This window comes from Bos indicus x Bos taurus, chromosome 21 (assembly GCF_003369695.1).
Source record: "Bos indicus x Bos taurus breed Angus x Brahman F1 hybrid chromosome 21, Bos_hybrid_MaternalHap_v2.0, whole genome shotgun sequence".
Classification (NCBI taxonomy): Eukaryota; Metazoa; Chordata; class Mammalia; order Artiodactyla; family Bovidae; genus Bos; species Bos indicus x Bos taurus.
This window is the reverse complement of record NC_040096.1, coordinates 29,321,997-29,342,821: the sequence shown is the minus strand read 5'-3', so window position 1 is coordinate 29,342,821 and position 20,825 is coordinate 29,321,997. Positions and strand designations below refer to the sequence as shown.

The following is a 20,825-nucleotide window of genomic DNA, read 5'->3' as shown; positions in this document are numbered from 1 at the left end:
AGTATGGAAAACCACTAGACCATTCAGGTATGACCTAAATCAAATCCCTTATGATTATACAGTGGAAGTGAGAAATAGATTTAAGGGCCTAGATCTGATAGACAGAGTGCCTGATGAACTATGGAATGAGGTTCATGACATTGTACAGGAGACAGGGATGAAGACCATCCCCATGGGAAAGAAATGCAAAAAAGCAAAATGGCTGTCTGGGGAGGCCTTACAAATAGCTGTGAAAAGAAGAGAAGCAAAAAGCAAGGGAGAAAAGGAAAGATATAAACATCTGAATGCAGAGTTCCAAAGAATAGCAAGAAAATATAAGAAAGCCTTCTTCAGCGATCAATGCAAAGAAATAGAGGAAAACAACAGAATGGGAAAGACTAGAGATCTCTTCAAGAAAATCAGAGATACCAAAGGAACATTTCATGCAAAGATGAGCTCGATAAAGGACAGAAATGGTATGGACCTAACAGAAGCAGAAGATATTAAGAAGAGATGGCAAGAATACACAGAAGACCTGTACAAAAAAGATCTTCATGACCCAGATAATCACGATGGTGTGATCACTGACCTAGAGCCAGACATCCTGGAATGTGAAGTCAAGTGGGCCTTAGAAAGCATCACTACAAACAAAGCTAGTGGAGGTGATAGAATTCCAGTTGAGCTATTCCAAATCTTGAAAGATGATGCTGTGCATGTGCTGCACTCAATATGCCAGCAAATGTGGAAAACTCAGCAGTGGTCACAGGACTGGAAAAGGTCAGTTTTCATTCCAATCCCAAAGAAAGGCAATGCCAAAGAATGCTCAAACTACCGCACAATTGCACTCATCTCACACGCTAGTAAAGTAATGCTCAAAATTCTCCAAGCCAGGCTTCAGCAATATGTGAACCGTGAACTTCCTGATGTTCAAGCTGGTTTTAGAAAAGGCAGAGGAACCAGAGATCAAATTGCCAACATCCGCTGGGTCATGGAAAAAGCAAGAGAGTTCCAGAAAAACATCTATTTCTGCTTTACTGACTATGCCAAAGCCTTTGACTGTGTGGATCACAATCAACTGTGGAAAATTCTGAAAGAGATGGGAATACAAGACCACCTGATCTGCCTCTTGAGAAATCCGTATGCAGGTCAGGAAGCAACAGTTAGAACTGGACATGGAACAACAGACCAGTTCCAAATAGGAAAAGGAGTTCGTCAAGGCTGTATATTGTCACCCTGTTTATTTACCTTATATGCAGAGTACATCATGAGAAACGCTGGACTGGAAGAAACACAAATTGGAATCAAGATTGCCGGGAGAAATATCAATAACCTCAGATATGCAGATGACACCACCCTTATGGGAGAAAGTGAAGAGGAACTAAAAAGCCTCTTGATGAAAGTGAAAGTGGAGAGTGAAAAAGCTGGCTTAAAGCTCAACATTTAGAAAATGAAGATTATGGCATCTGGTCCCACCACTTCATGGGAAATAGATGGGTAAACAGTGGAAACAGTGTCAGACTTTATTTTTCTGGGCTCCAAAATCACTACAGATGGTGACTGCAGCCATGAAATTAAAAGACGCTTACTTCTTGGAAGGAAAGTTATGACCAACCTAGATAGCATATTCAAAAGCAGAGACATTACTTTGCCAACAAAGTTTCGTCTAGTCAAGGCTATGGTTTTTCCTGTGGTCATGTATGGATGTGAGAGTTGGACTGTGAAGAAGGCTGAGCGCCAAAGAATTGATGCTTTTGAACTGTGGTGTTGGAGAAGACTCTTGAGAGTCCCTTGGACTGCAAGGAGATCCAACCAGTCCATTCTGAAGGAGATCAGCCCTGGGATTTCTTTGGAAGGAATGACGCTAAAGCTGAAACTCCAGTACTTTGGCTACCTCATGCGAAGAGTTGACTCATTGGAAAAGACTCTGATGCTGGGCGAGATTGGGGGCAGGAGGAGAAGGGGACGACAGAGGATGAGATGGCTGGATGGCATCACTGATTCGATGGACATGGGTCTGAGTGAACTCCGGGAGTTGGTGATGGACAGGGAGGCCTGGCATGCTGCAATTCATGGGGTCGCAAAGAATCGAACACGACTGAGCATCTGATCTGATCTGATCTAAGAGAGACCCAAAATGCATTGTGACCTCAATCTCAATCTGACAAAATAAATTTAAGGGGAAAGTAATTTAGAAATTTGAATATTTAAAAAGCATCTCTAGGACTGATGTTCAAAATATATAAGTAGCTCATGCAGTTCAATACCAGAAAAACAAACAACTCAAACAACTCAATCAAAAAGTGGGCAGAAGACCTAAATAGACACTTCTCCAAAGAAGACATAGAGATGACCAATAAACACATGAAAAGATGCTCAACATTGCTCATTATTAGAGAAATGCAAATCAAAACTACAATGAGGCATCACCGCACATCAGTCAGGATGGCCGTCATCAAAAAATCCACAAACAATAAGTGCTGGAGCCAGTATGGAATAAAAGGAATCCTCTTGCATTGCTGGTGGGAATGTAAATTGATACAGCCACTATGGAGAACAGCACGGAAATCCCTTTAAAAACTGGGAATATTTAGAAAGATGGTAACAATAACCCTGTATACGAGACAGCAAAAGAGACACTGATGTATAGAACAGTCTTTTGGACTCTGTGGGAGAGGGAGAGGGTGGGATGATTTGGGAGAATGGCATTGAAATATGTATAATATCATATATGAAACGAGTCGCCAGTCCAGGTTCAATCTATGATCCTGGATGCTTGGGGCTGGTGCACTGGGATGACCCAGAGGGATGGTATGGGGCGGGAGAAGGGAGGAGGGTTCAGGATGGGGAACACATGTATACCTGTGGCAGATTCATTTTGATATATGGCAAAACCAATACAATATTGTAAAGTTAAATAAAATAAAATTAAGAAAAAAAATGAAATAAAAAAAAGAGAATATGGAAAAAAAAAAATCCAATTGCTAATGCAGAAGATGCAGGTTTGATCCCTGGGTCAGGAAGATCCCCTGGAGGAGGAAATGACAACCCATTCCAGTATTCTTGCCTGAAGAATTCCATGGACAGAGGAGCCTGGTGGGCTACAGTCCAGGGGGTCGCAAAGAGCCGGACATGACTGAGCATGCATGCAGGCTCCTTCCATCAGAAGCCTCTGAAATGCTATAAATCTGTTTTCAACGTGTTGCAATTTGACAGCATGACATTCTGAGTCATTAAAAAAAATAAAATAAAATAAAAACTGGGAATAAAACTACCAGGTGTGTGTGTTAAGTTGCTTCAGTCATGTTCAACTCTGTGACCCTATGGACTGGGGCACCACGCTCCTCTGTCTGTGGGATTCTCCGAGGCAAGAATACTGGAGTGGGTTGCTATGCACTCCTTCAGAGGATCTTCCCAACTCAGGGATCAAATCCACGTCTCTTCTGTCTCCTGCATTGGCACTTGGAAAGCTCCATAAACTACCCTATGACACAACAATCCCACTACTGGTCATATACCTACCCTAAGAAAACCATAATTGAAAGAGACACATGTACCCCAGTGTTCACTGCAGCACTATTTACAACAGCTAGGACATGGAAGCAACCTGGATGTCCATCAACAGATGAATGGATAAAGAAGTTCTGGTATTAATACATATATACAATGGAACATTACTCAGCCACAAAAAGGAATAAATTTGAGTCAGTGGTGTGGATGAACCTAGAGTCTGTCATACAGAGTGAAATCAGTTGGAGAAAAACAAGTATCATATACTAAAGCATATATACGGAATCCAGAAAGATGGTACTGATGAACCTATTTGCAGGGCAGCAGTGGAGACGCAGACCCAGAGAACAGACTTGTGGACACAGTGGGGTAAGAAGAGGAGGGATGAAGTGAAAGAGTAACACTGAAACATACACATTACCATACATAAAACAGAGAGCCAATGGGAATTAGCAGTAAGACACAGGGACCTCTAACCCAGTGCTCTGTGACCCCTAGAAGGGTGGGATGGGATTGGAGGTGAGAGTGTCAGGTACAAAGTTAGACATGAGCACCTAGAGGAGGCCTGGCTGAAAGGATGCAAGCCATCTCTAAACTCCATCCCAGATGCACCCAGGAGAGCTCACAAATATGCTGCAAAATAACCATAGAAACTTTTCAATTCCTGAACAAGGCCTTAGGCACACAGTAGATACAAAATGACCACAGGGGCTTCTCCAAATAACCTTAGGCATTAGGAGTGCATCAAGGGCTCATGAATATTCTACATCTAATTATATCAGATGGAATTATGGGAAGACATAAACAACACAGCCTGTTGTTATATAACTTGAAATTGTCAATCGGCCTTGAGCGTATGCCCATTTGTATTCCCTTTCATTGACTGGTAGTGGGTACAAGCCCTGCTTTGCACCAGGCATAACCAAAAGGAGGGGGACTGGAGGAAGCCAAGAGAGCTGGACAGCAAGGACGAGAAGGACTCTCTGGGGAGTGTCAGTCTAATAAAAGCTCTGTATGCTTAAGGTGAACTGAGCTTTCACTTGGCTGTTGTACTATACATTTTGGTCCATTGCTCCATATTTTTGTTGTGACGAGATAAGAACCAAGGAAGATAAATAAACCAACCTGAGAGGAGGGAGGTCTAAGAAGGAAGGGGCATATGTATATCTGTGGCTGATTCATATTATGGTGGAAACCAACACAATATTGTAAAGCAACTATCCTCTAATTAAAAATAAAATAAAAAGCATTTCTATTAGTTAGTATCCTCCAGAGGAAAAAAACCATAGGGTACATATAGACAGCTAGAAAGAGTTTTTAGGTGGGACTGGCTCACATGATGTTGGAAGCTGAGAAGTCCCAGAGCTGCTCTGCCGTCTACAAGTTGGAGGTCCAGGAAAGTCAGTGGTGTGGTTCCGCTCCAAACCTGGATGCCGAAGAATGAGGGAAGCCAACAGCATCAGTCCCAGTATGAAGGCCTGAGAACAAGGAGAACCAAAGCCAATGGTAGGAGACAGAAGTCCAGGCTCAGAAAACAAGCTCCATCCTCCACCCCTATTCCCCCCAATCCCCAACATCCCCTCCCACCACACACCATTTTGCTCTGTCTGGACCTTTAGGGGACTATCCTGTTTCCTCTATGACCCACCTCCCAGAATATTGGAAATAAAAGCAAAAATAAACAAATGGGACCTAATTAAACTTAAAAGCTTCTGCACAACAAAGGAAACTATAAGCAAGGTGAAAAGACAGCCTTCAGAATGGGAGAAAATAATAGCAAATGAAGCAAAGCAACCGACAATCTCAAAAATATATAAGCAACTCCTGCAGCTCAATTCCAGAAAAATAAATGACCCAATCAAAAATCAGGCCAAAGAATTAAACAGACATTTCTCCAAAGAAGACATACAGATGGCTAACAAACACATGAAAAGATGCTCAACATCACTCATTATCAGAGAAATGCAAATCAAAACCACTATGAGGTACCATTTCACGCTAGTCAGAATGGCTGTGATCCAAAAGTCTACAAGCAATAGATGCTGGAGAGGGTGTGGAGAAAAGGGAACCCTCTTACACTGTTGGTGGGAATGAAAACTAGTTCAGCCACTATGGAGAACAGTATGGAGATTCCTTAAAAAAACTGGAAATAGAACTGCCTTATGACTCAGCAATCCCACTGCTGGGCATACACACTGAGGAAACCAGAATTGAAAGAGACACGTGTACCCCAATGTTCATCACAGCATTGTTTATAATAGCCAGGACATGGAAGCAACCTAGATGCCCATCAGCAGATGAATGGATAAGAAAGCTGTGGTACATATACACAATGGAGTATTACTCAGCCATTAAAAAGAATACATTTGAATCAGTTCTAATGAGGTGGATGAAACTGGAGCCTATTACACAGAGTGAAGTAAGCCAGAAAGAAAAATACCAATACAGTATACTAACGCATATATATGGAATTTAGAAAGATGGTAACGATAACCCTGTATGCGAGACAGCAAAAGAGACACAGATGTATAGAACAGTCTTATGGACTCTGTGGGGAGGGCGAGGGTGGGATGATTTGGGAGAATGGCATTGAAACATGTATAATGTCACATGTGAAACGAATCGCCAGTCCAGGTTCGATGCATGATACAGGATGCTTGGGGCTGGTGCACTGGGATGACCCAGAGGGATGGTATGGAGAGGGAGATGGGAGGGGGGTTCAGGACGGGGAACACGAGTACACCTGTGGCAGATTCATGTTGATGTATGGCAAAACCAATACAATATTGTAAAGTAACTAGCCTCCAATTAAAATAAATAAATTTATATTAAAAAATAAAGTCAATTAAAAAAAAACATTTAATAAAAAAAGTTATTACTAGTAATGGCACAGACATTGTATTTTTTCCAGTACACAGTAATAATAAAACAAATGAAATAACATACCACAGCTAGGGATTTTCATGTACAATTTCCCAAGCATTCTAGGAAAACAAAAATTTCTTCTTTTCTATGAATCACTAAAATAACTGAAGTGAAACCTGAGATGAGCACAGGGTTGAAGAAAAACAAAGGCTGGTTTAGAGAACAAGCCCACCGGGTTGTCTCTGCAGCCCCACTATGCTCCACACAGGCCTGGGCCATGTGCCCTCACTCACTCAAGATGTCTGGACCACAGAGCATATAGCAGGGTCAGGCTGGGGACCCAGAACTCCCTCGCAACCTTCTCACACAGCATTAGGGGAAAACACACGAAAGGTACTAGAAACAAAATCACCAACAAGGCAAAAGGCTCAAGGTTTCAGAGGAAGAAATGCAGTATTATTTTAAATTCTCCCTGGATCAGAGAAGTAAGCTTATCTTCCTGAAATGGGTCTTTCTTGAAGCATCTGCAGACACCCCAGGACTGCTTGAGGCAAAGTCTCTCCTGCTATCTAATAGCCCAGAGCATCTTTCTGAGGCCCCAAGAGGCTGATCTTTATCTCAGGCAAAGAGACGGAAAGGAAGCATGGGGTGGTGATGCTCCCTCATCCCTTCAAACTGGGCTCACACTTGGCATGGAGAGATCACCCTGGAGTTTAGACATCCAAGGGCATCATGAAACCCAAAGATCTCCAAAGTCCAGTGAAGAGAAACCTACACTTGCAGCCAGGGATTCCACGCCTCTGGCTCATAACATGCAAACATAAGCTGTTGGCCTGTCTTGCTGGGTGACCAGCCAGTTTCATCTGGTAATCCACCATGGAAAATTGAAACCAGCTAGTGAAGCAGCACAGCATACTGGTTAAGCCACATGCTCAGAGAAACTGGCTTCAAATCCCTGCATTGTCCCTTAGCAGCCACATGGTATGTAAAAGCTTTGGACAAGAGACAAACCCCTCATGTTTCTCATCTGCAAAATGAGTACATATCACTGAATGGTTGTGAAGATTAAATGAAGCTAATATTCATAAAGTACTTAATTCAGTGCCTGGCACAGAGTAGTGGCTCTACTTTTTATCTTTCTCACTGATTATCATAAAGCTTATATTTATTTCAAAAAAATCAAGGGAATGCAGATTTATGAGTGCTCTAAACTGATTCTCTAAAATAGTAGATTGGAAGATTATCTCTGACAGTAAAACATGACTCACACTCCTCATCGTTTTGTATGGGCCCTTGGGTAGGTTTTGGTTGCCTGGGAGAGATGACCTGGTCTTCCTTTAATTAAAAGTATTGTTACTGTGAACCTTCTCAGTTTTCAAAACTTAGCTTGAAGTGATTTGAGTACTGCACAATTGTTCCCAGCCCTAGCTAGTCCAGAAAGTGTGGCCAGAAGGTGTGGCCCTTCCATGGCAAAGACCTTCCCCTTAGGTATGTTCTCCAACTATGTCCCCACTTCTGGGTCTCTCCTGGGCCAGCCTTAGGGTCTGCATATCTTGGCAGATCCAAGTGCTATCCCTTTACACAACACTGGAATAGAGGCTTTCAACTTCCCTAAAATACTTCTACAAGGGTCTCTTTTATACAGAAGCTGCTCTTTGCACAGATCCTGAATAACTCAGTAACTCCTTAGCTAATCTGGCATTACCATGGCTCCATGCTCCCATGAATGGATTGGCAGTTCTGGACACACTGTTTAAGGTCACATTTCTCAACTTAGTTTCAAAACTCTAGGTAGAGAAGCTCACCGCACCATGGAAAATGATCACTCACTTGCTGCTGCTGCTAAGTCGCTTCAATCGTGTCCGACTCTGTGCGACCCCATAGACGGCAGCCCACCAGGCTCCCCTGTCCCTGGGATTCTCCAGGCAAGAATACTGGAGTGGGTTGCCATTTCCTTCTCCAATGCATGAAGGTGAAAAGTGAAAGTGAAGTCGCTCAGTCCTGTCCGACTCTGAGCGACCCCATGGACTGCAGCCTACCGGGCTCCTCTGTCCATGGGATTTTCCAGGCAAGAGTACTGGAGTGGGGTGCCATCGCCTTCTCTGGATCACTCACTTATTTGACCCTAAATACACCAAACAATACAGCCTCTGGCATCTTATCTAAAAAGGCCTCCCATGTAACAGTTTATAATTTAGGGAACCATCTGCTTTTCAATATTTCTTTTAAAGAAAAAGAATAGGCAAAACATCAAAATTCTTTAAACTAGCAGTGACCTAACAAGAGACAAACAGAAGTTTATATTTTAAATCTTTTACTAATCATCACTATCCAGTCTCCTATAAAATTCTCATTGGCTCAAGTTTATTTGCTCAGCTTCACTTGATTAGATAAAGGGAAGTGAAAAGTCAAACCAAACAAACAAAGCAAAACAAGCCTTGGCCCTCTGTTGAAAGTATAACCTGGAGTAAGAGACATGATGTTTGTGTTGTGTAACCTTGCTCTCAGAGGAGTGGTTAATTTCTTGTTCAGCAGCATGGTGGTGGTTTCCACTCTTCTTCCCATCATTTTTAGACTCCAGAGTAGGCCGCCTTAATATTCTTCCTTTAAAGAGCATCTTTGCTTTTAACTTTTTTTTTTTGGTTTTGGTTATAAGAAAGAGATACGTGATAAATACTTGGAAGGCAGTAATTAAGAACTGTCATTTGTAATGCTGGTGCTCAATGTGGCTGAGGTACTCTCATCCACTGCTGGTGGCATTTTTAAATGAGTAAGTTCTCTGGGAAAGCAGTATGCCAACATGGCGCAAGAATCAAACACAATATTTACTCTAGAACTCCCTTCACCTCTAGGAACTCAGCCTAGGGAAATATCAATAAAATAGCACAAGCAGTAATAACAGAAATGATGATGGTGAAAATTATGACCAAGTCACCAAATCCCAAGGTCTGTTCCTGTTTCTCACACTTGATCTCTATGATTGTGGTGACCACTGGCTCCTTCATAGCATGATATTTCTTTCAGTGTTCCTGACCCTAAAACTCTGTTATTTCCGCCTCTCACTATAATTTTGGAAGGCTCCTTATTCTTTCCATCCCCATAAAGACAGACATTCCCCCAACCAGAGTTATTTCTTCTCCTCTCACCTCTATACTCTAACTGTAGGTGATCCCAAAGATGTCCACACATCTTCTGCAAAAGATAACTCCAGTCCTCAACATCCTTGAACTCTAAGTCCTAACTTTTCACATGCTTTTTGGATATATCCGTATGTAACATCAAAGCCATTTCACCCTTCCTCATCTTGTCCGTCTTTCCTTCTGTATGGTGACAATCCTCCTTCAGACCTTCTGTCCTTTTTATCAGATCAATAGTTCCGCCAAACATGTCCTCAAACCCCAAAAGCATCATAAAAATGCAGTGACCAGACCTCAACTAAAACCTGTGCCTTAGGTATGTGTGTTTCTAATAAGCTGCCAAGTAAACTCAATAGAAGCCACCAGATACAGGAGCCAGGAATCTCAGCTATCTAAAAGACCATACTTGCCACCCAGATGCAGATCTCTTTTCCTATGGCCACCTTCACATGCTTCTACACCCACCTCCACCTCCTCCTCCTCTGTTTGCCTTCACATGCATTCAACCCTTACAACCCTCCTCCACCTCCACCACCTCCTCCTCCATTTCCCTTCAACACAGTCTACACCCCACACCCTTCCTCTTCCTCCTCCATTTCCCTTCACATACAGTCTACACTGCACTCCCCTCCTTCTCTCCTCCCCTATTTATGAAGGACCTAATATGTGTCAAAACTCTAGGTACAGTAGTAGTGAATCAAAAGCACCTCTCCCATGCTGCTACTACTGCTGCTAAGTTGCTTCAGTCGTGTCCGACTCTGTGCGACCCCATAGATGGCAGCCCACCAGGCTTCCCCGTCCCTGGGATTCTCCAAGCAAGAACACTGGAGTGGGTTGCCATTTCCTTCTCCAATGCATGAAAGTGAAAAGTGAAAGTGAAGTCACTCAGTCATGTCCGACTCTAGTGACCCCGTGGACTGCAGCCCACCAGGCTCCTCCGTCCATGGGATTCTCCAGGCAAAAGTACTGGAGTGGGGTGCCATTACCTCTCCCATAGGAATATACAAATTGTAGATGACCTGGAAAAATGCTTTATTATTGCTCACCTCTATGAGTACAAATATTTGAGAGTACAAATATTAGTTTCATAGAAACACTTCCTTAGATGGCTTCAAGTTAAATATGTCAATTTACTGGAAATTTAGAAGAATTCCTTGATGTTTGCCCTCCTTGGAGGTCTAGCACTTATTGTGCTGTACAATGAATTCTCCACTACTTACTGAATGAGTGTGATGAACAACTGAACAAATAAACAGTCCTATTTGCCTTTTCTGAAGATGGGTGAGAAGTGTGAGGGCAAGTTGGTTCCCTAAGAAACAGCTTTTCCTTTATTTTTTTAAAAAAATGAGAGAATAAATCAGGGCATGTCTGCCCGACTCTCTTCACCTCTACAAGCCACTTGTGAAGAACTCAGTCTTGGATTGCATGACGCCATCACATGGTCCCAGAATTTTCAGACTTGCTTCTGCATTGAAGAAAGCCTATGTTGAATATGCTGATGTCAATGCATGAATGGATAAAGAAATTGTAGTACATACACAAATATATATTATTCAACCATAAAAAATGAGGACATCCTCCTCTTTGTGACAACATGGATGGACTGTGAAGACATTATGGTAAGTGAAATAAATCAGACAGAAAAAGACAAAACTGTATAATCTCAATGATATGTAGAATGCAAAAAAGCAAATGTATAGAAAAAGAGATCAGACTTGTGGTTACTAGAGGCAAAGGGTGGGGGTAGGCGAAACTGGATGAAGGTGGTCAAAAGGTACAAAATCAAGTTGTAAGATAATCAAGTACTCAGTTCATTTGCTCAGTCGTGTCCGACTCTTTTCGACCCCATGGACTGCAACACACCTGGCTTCCCTGTCCATCACCAACTCCCGGAGCTTACTCAAACTCATGTCCATTGAGTCAGTGATGCCATACAAGCATCTTATCCTCTGTTGTCCCCTTCTCCTCCTGCCTTCAATCTTTCCCAGCATCAGGGTCTTTTCCCAGGAATCAGTTCTTCACATCAGGTGGCCAAAGTATTGGAGTTTCAAATTCAGCATCAGTCCTTCCAATGGATATTCAGGACTTATTTTCTTTAGGATTGACTGGTTTGATCTTACAGTCCAAGGGACTCTCAAGAGTCTTCTCCAACACCACAGTTCAAAAGCATCAATTTTTCAGCACTCAGCTTTCTTTATAATCCAACTCTCACATCCATACCAGCATTAGTCCTTCCAATGAATATTCAGGACTGATTTCCCTTAGGATTGACTGGTTTGATCTCCTTGCAGTTCAAGGGACTCTCAAGAGTCTTCTCCAACACTACAGTTCAAAAGCATCAATTCTTTGGTGCTCAGCTTTCTTTATAGCCCAACTCTCACATCCATACATGACTACTGGAAAAACCATAGCTTTGACTAGACAGACCTTTTTGGCAAAGTAATCTCTGCTTTTTAATATGCTGTCTAGGTTTGTCATAGCTTTTCTTCCAAGGAGCAAGCATCTTTTAATTTCATGGCTGCAGTCACCATCTGCAGGGATTTGGGAGCCCAAGGAAATAAAGTCTGTCACTGTTTCTACTGTTTCCCCATCAATTTGCCATGAAGTGATGGGACTGGATGCCATGATCTTAGTTTTCTGAATGTTGAGTTTTAGGCCAGCTTTTTCACTTTTTTCTTTCACTTTCATCAAGAGGCTCTTTAGTTCTTTGCTTCCTGCCATAAGGGTGGTGTCACCTGCAAATCTTGAGGTTATTGATATTTCTCCCGGCAACCTTGATTCCAGCTTGGGCTTCATCCAGGCTGGCACTTTACATGATATACTTTACATATAAGTTAAATAAGCAGGGTGACAATATACAGCCTTGACATACTGCTTTCCCAATTTGGAACCAGTCTGTTGTTCCATGTCTGGTTCTAACTGTTGCTTCTTGACCTGCATACAGATTCTCAGGAGGCAGGTCAGGTGGTCTGGAATTCCCATCTCTTTCAGAATTTTCCACAGTTTGTTGTGATCCACACAGTCAAAGGTTTTGGCATAGTCAATAAAGCAGAAGTAGATGTACTACTTCTACTACTAGGTACTAGGGCTATGCTATACAACATGATGATGAAAGCTGACACTTATATGACATACAGGAAAGGTGCTAAGAAAGTAAAGCCCAAGAGTTCTCACTGCAGGGAGAAAATGTTTTTTCTTTTGTTTTTATTGCATCCATATGAGACAATGGTGCTAGTGGTAAAGAATCTGCCTGCTAATGCAGGAGACATAAAAGCTGTGGGTTCAATCCCTGGGTCAGGAAGATTCCCTGGAGGAGGGCATGGCAACCCGCTCCAGCATTGCATGGGAAATCCCATGGAGAGAGGAGCCTGGCGGGCTACAGTCCACAGGGTCACAAACAGTAGGACATGACTGAAGTGATTTAGCACACATGAGATAGTGCATGTTAGCTGAACCTATTGTGAAGATCATTTCACAATATACGTAAATCAAACCATCACGCTGTGTACATTGAAGAGTGATTGCTGTGCGCATTAAGGAGTGATACACGTCAACTATTTTTCCATTAAACTAGGAAAGAGGACTACCATTCTGCTAGCTTGTGCTGAGAAATAAAAAAGAAGTCCAGTAACCTTCTCTGCAAATGAGCTTAGCAACTTTTATTGATCCCTGAAGCAACCACATCAGAGCCCATTATCTTTCTTCTTTCTATTCAGGGTGGAGAGACCCCCCTGAGGGTAGGGTACTGAGCTCCTCCCAGTTCTACAGTTTTCCTGAATTCTTGTTGCTTTTGTCTTCTCTTTCGAACAAATCACTAGTCACTAATTGGACAAAATAGTTTGGGCCAATGACAGCATCATGCCAAACAGATCATCTCCAGAGTATCATCCCAAAACTTTCTCTAAGTGCCATTTCCAAAAGTAATACACTGAATAATAAGGACATTTAGAAATCCATCATATCACTCAATCTTTCAGAATCATTGATGTTGCTCCCCAACCTCAAGGATTTCCTTACTTTGGATGGGCAGTGATGATGATAAAGATTTTCTGATGTCAGGAATAAAATTGGAACAATGAAGTATTTACTTTAACCAGGCTCTTTTTAAAAAGCCTCTTTCTTAATTTACTGTGTGAAAAACTTCCCTCCATTGGCCAACAGCAAAACCCTAACCTGGAGCTCAGACATGGGCCACACTAAGCCACACAGAAGTCCATCTGAGCTGAATTTAAAAAAAAATAAATAAGACTTCCTCTCAGAGAGCAAGCGTGTATGTCCCCAGATCTTGACCACAGAGGACCTGTGGTCAAGCAAGCAGTCTCTCTAGAAGTTCAGCAACCCCTTGCTAAAAGCAGATGCTCCAACTGTTACTGTAACCCTATGGGTATCCACAGTGCTCTCTGCCTGAGACACAGTGACAGGACAGCAACAGTTTTTAATTCATCAGTCCATGTGCTACATAAAGAGAAAACCCAGTAATACACACTTTATTTTAATTTCCAAAGAGACTGGCTTCTAATCAGCCTGCAATCCACTGATTTCAGTCTCCCTGAAGTCCAATTAGCTGGGAGCGTCTGTCAACTGCTCTTTACATAAAGATCATTCAAGCAATTCCATATATACAAAATCTTAAGTCTTATTAAATTTCCCCCAAGGTTTTGCATTACCATACCTTTTCATCTTTATTATAACCTCCTTAAGGTTTTCCCTTTAGCCTCTGATTCATCAGAGCACCTTAAAAGATAGCAATGTTTCCACCAAAAAGAGATAAAAATAATCTGAGGTGCATGTAGTTTCAGAGAATCCAGTGGAGTCCCAACTGTGGATGAAGTTGAAGGTCCTGAGGACTTTCTGTTGGGCATTAAGCCCACGTGGCCCCTGAGCACATTTTCCTCTCCTCAAATCATGAGACAAAAGTGGTGAATAGGTGCAGCCAATACAAGTTGATCATGGATACATTATTCTAATTGCCTTACTCTTGAGTTCATAGTTCACTAGATAGTTAGGGGATCAGGGAAAGGCAGAGTTTATCAAATATCTGAATTTTACCCAAAGTATTGCGTCTACATGAGGCTTAATATTGACTATATGGAGGCTTAATGTTCAAATTGAAGAGCAGAGAATAGCAGACATCTGTTCCAACTCTGATCTAGAGTGTATGTGAAGTTGGAAGCCAGAAAGACCCTCCCTCAATCCACTCACTGCGTACTTCTCTAAGGTTCCCCTGAGGGGGGCCCCACCTCTCCAGAGAAAATCTATGGATGGAAGGGTTTTGGTTGATAGATGTTGACAGCTGGGAGAACAGGCATTAATTTTAAATATAATAGGATTATGTTGGGAACAACTGGGGAAATGTGTAGATGATACAGACACTAGATAAGATGAAAATGCACTGAAATGATAAATAGAGATACTTGAATAGAAAAGAAAGTTCAACAGTTTGTACAGTATGATATCATTTGTCATTTACATGATAACATATATATTGTGTGAAAGAATATACACTAAGCTATTAAGAGTGTGAGTGCATATTCTCTGATTGTAGGAATATGATTTTTTTTATTTTTGTCTATATTTTCTAATTGTATAAAATGAACTGATATTGTTCCTATAGTAAGAGACTATTACAAATAAAATGCAGGGGAGCTTGAGTGTACCTGACTGATCGGAAAGTAGAACTGAGGGATGGTGTTAGACTCCACAATATGTTATCACATCAATACATATTTTATCTTTGAAAGTTTTCCTCTTGAATCAGGTTTGGGACAATGCGTAGGCTGTGCCCTAGTGTACAGTGAACTTTCTGATGTCAGTACTCTCCTAGTTTCTACAGGCCAGTGCAGTCTCTGCTTTAGCTTTGTCACTGGGAAGCCTAAAGAATCTCATCAAACACGAGAAGAGCCCTAGTGTGGCATCCTTGTGCATAAGAAAGATAAATGTGGGCTGAATGGTTATCACTTAAATGGATTCATTTCTGGTTGAGTATCTGAAGGTTGGGGATTAAGGGTAGGGATAAATCAAACAGTAATAGCTAAAACTCACATATTCTCAATATATACCAGACTCCTTTCCTGGTGCTTTACAGATATTAATTTGTTTAAAGCAATAGCCATATGGAGTAGGTCATGTATCATATGGCAATCTTTGTTAGAGATGATGCAGGGCTAAAGTATAGACTGGGGAAAGTTGCATCAACTTGCCCTGGTTCAAGCCTAGCACTGTAGCTACAACCTGTGTGAACCTGAGAAAATCATTTACTCTCTGTGCCTCAGTGCCCTCATCTGTAAAAAGTAGGGTGATACTTGATTTTTTCAACAAACATTTAACAAATACCTACTATAGGACAGAACTACAAATGTCACTCCCTGCTCTTAAGGAACCTGTCATTTCCCGAGGAAGAGAGACATGTATTCAACTAAACGTAAGCAATTTTTCTTTAAGATCTATAAAGTGCCAACGCTTCACTCTCATGTATAAAAGATGTAAGCTCCTGGTTTGAAATTAATATTCTTTATCATTTTGAGAAAAACATTTCTATTTTAGTTTACTAAGTTTAAAAATATGAGACTAGATGTTTATATTTTGAAAGTATCATTTCAATATATACTGCAAATGTTTACTTTTCCCTCTTTGACTTTTTTATGTGCTGAATTAAGGTAACATATCTTCCTGTACAAAAATATCCTTGAATTTTTGAATCCATCCCAATTAAGCATAACATTCTATCTTCTTAATATTGCTTTGGATTCCAGTTGCAAATAGTATGTTTAGAATGTTTTCACTGATATTTATATGTAAGACCAGTCTTTCAAATTTTTTTATTAATAGACTTTTTTGAAACCCAAGAACCATTCTTTGTTCAGTATGTTTCAATGAGAAATGATTAACTGGTTCTATCAAAACTAATTACAAGAAAGAGAAAAGTACCACAAGTGTAAACTATAAATGAGAAGTAGGCTGTAACAACAGAAGCAGAAATTGGAACACAAATTATGACACTCTTAAGTTTAGAAATTAAATCATACTAGTATAATTGAAAAATTATTAAATATATCTACTATCTATTCACTCAATTTAGAAAATTTACTTAACTGCTCTTAAAAATCAATAAAATCAATAAAAGAAATTTTTGTTATACTTGATATTTTTAAAGCACTAACTTTTTTTTAATAAAAGGGCATATTAAGTATTACAATTTCCAAATGCACCACTTACAGGGTTTATATGAGAAATGTTTGGCAATTTTGGCTCTGAAAAGAAACTGCAATTTTGGTTTGAAACTTTGGCAAATGAATGACAGAATTTATGTGTACCCTTTTAGGTAGAACCAGACGTGTTGATTTGGTTCTGAGTTATCGTCTGAAAGATATTCCATTTTTCAAAAAGTCCAAATTCTACACAAATATGCACATTTATGATGACAGAGTTATATTCTTGGGAATTACCAAGCTCTTCTCTCAGTCTCATGTTTTATGAAATGTTAGAGTTAATAGTAACTATTTTCAAAGATGTTTCTTCCACAGAAAAAGGCATTTCAAGGGGAATTTAAAAACTGAAATACAACATTCTTCTGAAATTGAACTCTCATATATATATATTATGGAAACAAAAACATAAATTTGCACGGAATGTTCCTAAGTTCAAAACAGGGACAAGATTTACTAAGCTATTCTTAATGCCTTCTCCTTGAGCCAACTTTGTGCTCAGTTTTTCTAAAAAAATCATCATTTCCTCAATGTCAATTGCCTCGCATTTTTATGAAATCTGCACTTAGCACTGAACCCGGTCAGTTAAAAATCTCTTTCAAAACAAAGCAAAATGCCAGGCTGCTTTATTTTACACTTAGTTTCATCCCCTTGTGCTGTTTACTGTGCTTGGGAATTGTGTTCCTTCGCAGCTGGCAGTTCTAGAAAGCACCGCCGTGTGCACCTAGGTGAGCAGCCATTCTGCAGATAGGAGAAACAAGCCCACAGATCAAGATCAATGCAGGCTGGAAATCTGACAGCAAGAGTAAGAAAAGGAAAACACTAAAGAAAATGCAAATACATTTTTTTCTCTATCCTTCAAGTACAAGCCAAATGTCCTTCACACAGAAGCTACACCAAACAGCTAAGGTGGCTCCAGGCCAGAGGAAAATGGCTTTTCAGTATCACACATGCCAAAGAAGACATATGGGCAGAAAGAAACCTCAGTACACAGTGCAGATTCCCATTTGGTTTCAATCATGTGCAATTTCCTTTATTTCATAAGGTAAAGGGTTTAACTATTCTGTCCAAATCCTATAACACAATGGCGGATCTATTAAGATACCAGGAATTTTCATGTGGTTCTACAATTAATCCACTGATTACCCTCTGCAGTAAGTCAGAAGGTAGGTCAGAGACATGGATAAAAATTGAAAATGGGGTCTACCCTGGCCAGGCCCTTTGGCAGAGATGCAGGGGTAGTTCAGAATTTGATCATGGTTTAAGGATGCTTCATCCGTTTTACTCTTAAGGCTTAATTGCTGGCTTTATGCAGGTTATGCTATGCTAAGTCACTTCAGTCGTGTCCAACTCTGTGCGACCCCATAGACGGCAGCCCACCAGGCTACCCTGTCCCTGGGATTCTCCAGGCAAGAACACTGGAGTGGGTTGCCATTTCCTTCTCCATTACGCAGGTTAGGGGAGAAGATATTCTACTGTTGTGTTTAACCAGTGTTCACATTCAACAGAACTTCAAAGGCTATTTTGAAGCAAAAATATAATTGAACAGTGTCTAATACATTATCACTTGCAACTAAGTAATAAAAAGGCTTGTCAGCTCCTCAAAGAAGCTCCATCACTCAAGTATCCCACAGCTTACCTCTTCCATACAACAAGGAAGCTAACAATCAACGTCTCATTGGTGTTTATGATACCATTGTTACAGATATGATTTTACCTACTACAAACTGAGGTTTAAAATGCTTTTCCATGGTGTTTTAGTTTTGTGTGTATGTATTGAATGATATTCAGAAATAATTTATATTATTATATATAGCTTTTTCTTATTTATATTGATATGAATACCATTTATTGTGGACAGGATAATTTTTATTGTTAATTTAAGTAATTATGGAAATAAATGAAAATTTATTTTAATATAAAAGCCAATGATGGAATTAAAAGATGAACCACTTATAAAAGGAAATCTGATACTGTTTTTATTTGTATGTATTACTTTTAAAGCTTTTGTTTTACTATATTGGATATCATATAGTTTTACAGACATCCTAGGATTACTCTGAAATGTATGAAAAGCAAATGGATAAAGAAAAAAAATAGCTTATCCATGAGCGATATATGGTTAAGTGACATAAGAAACATATTATGAACAAGTTACCTTCAACATAAATAAAACAAATAGCTCAATATCCAAACTGTGGATAAAATGAGGAAATGGATAATGAGTTGGAAGAAGGGCGCTGCAGTAAAGATGCCAATGAAGCCAAGATATACAGCAAATCAAAGAAATTTAAACGTGTGAATTAGCTGCTAATCTGTCAGCATTTTAAGTTTTCCTTCAAATTTCCTACTGAGCATTCTATTTTTCATCACTCTGTGCCTGTGGTGGTTATGAAATTCATAACCAGATTCACAGTATTTACACTGGCAGAGAGAGGTTGGGATTTAGCAATGGAAATGAAAAACAACATTTTTATTCAAGATTTCTTGAATTTACCATGGGGTAGCTCATTTATTTACATCATCTGATGTGAATAGCCAATTCATTGGAAAAGTCCCTGACGCTGGGAAAGATTGAGGGCAGAAGGAGAAGAGAGAATCAGAAAATAAGATGGCTGGATGGCATCACCAATGCAATGGATGTGAACTTGGACAAACTCTGGGAGATGGTGAAAGACAGGGAAACCTGGCATGCTGCAGTCCATGGGGTCGCAAAGAGTCAGACCAGACTGGGCAACTGAACAACAACATCAATCATTTAACAAGTATAAGATACTCTAATAGTAACACAATAGAGAAGGCTGACCAGGGCATCAGCCAATAAGCAGCAAATTGCCAGCAACTCTACAATCTGTCCTCCTATCTCCTTCTGGCCCCTCAATTTCAAAAGCAAATATACCTGAACCATAAGCCAAAGTATTTCTTAAAATATGAAAACAAAAAGAGATGTAAAAGAATAGTAAACACTGGATATGGTACAATCACTCTTTGTGAGCCCATGGACTGTACAGGCCATGGAATTCTCCAGGCCAGAATACTCGAGTGGGTAGCCTTTCCCCTCTCCAGGGCATCTTCCCAACTTAGGGATCGAACCCAGGTCTCCCACAATGCAGGTGGATTCTTTACCAGCTGAGCCACAAGGGAAGCCCAAGAATACTGGAGAGGGTAGCCCACCCCTTCTCCAGCGGATCTTCCCAACCCAGGAATCAAACCGGTGTCTTCTGCATTGCAGGCAGATTCTTTACTAGCTGGACTATCAGGGAAGCCCATGGTACATCACACGCAAGTCAAATCTGAGAAAACAGTAACACAAAGCATTCTGAAGTACCTAGAGGGAGCTCCAGACAGACTGCCATACTTTGCAGCAGGGCCTCTGTCTCTCAGTGTTTATAATCCAGGTCAGAGTCATCCTAAACTTGTTCTTTCGTCTGCTGTGTATCAGCCTACAAAAGTAAATGCCAGAGAGAAAAGTGCATAACAGAGCTAAAAGTATGCTTCTCCTGGATGAAACTGAAAATGATAAATGCACGGCTGCAGAGACCAGGCAAAAGTCCTAAATAGATATAATCGTGGGTAGAAAGGATAAAAAACATTGTAACTGCTCCATTTAGTAATTACTAATCCAGTACTTTTCTTTGGGTTGAAGGCTTTTTCCTGCCTCTACCACTGATACCAGAGTTTTCCTCACTGAGTTTCAGAAGAAATCGTCGAGATAAAAATTTTCTAACTGGGATGTGAATTTTAAACAAAAATTCTGCCTGGTATTTTTTAGATCCCATGTCCCTTCTGGGAAGACATATTACTAGTTCATGATGAGTGTGTGTTTGTAATATTGATGGCTCACATTTGGGATTATGCCAAATCCAAATTATGTTTATTAAGGCATGTGAACAATACCTGTGTAAGTAATGTTACTTAACTCTAATTTTCTTAGGCTTTCATTACACATATTAATTCAAACGAGAAAATTATGCATGTAGAAAAATATAAAACAAAAAGTTAATTTGAAGAGAGACATTCTTTCCCACTAAGAATACACTGCCTTAAAAACACATGTGTGTAAGCCTCTGACAGTAACATCCTATGCTCGGTTTGTCTTTTTATAGGATAGAAACAAGTTAAAATACAGGTT

At 40.4% G+C, this 20,825-nt stretch overlaps 1 long non-coding RNA gene across 2 annotated transcripts in view; it reads right to left on the bottom strand.

Annotated features, from left to right (window-relative positions):
- Positions 1-20,825, bottom strand: part of LOC113880099 — a 48,366-nt gene that overhangs the window by 11,529 nt on the left and 16,012 nt on the right. For both annotated transcript variants that reach the window (XR_003507587.1, XR_003507588.1), the window contains exon 2: positions 4,823-4,964. This is a non-coding gene — a long non-coding RNA (uncharacterized LOC113880099). The remainder of the gene's footprint in view (positions 1-4,822; positions 4,965-20,825) is intronic.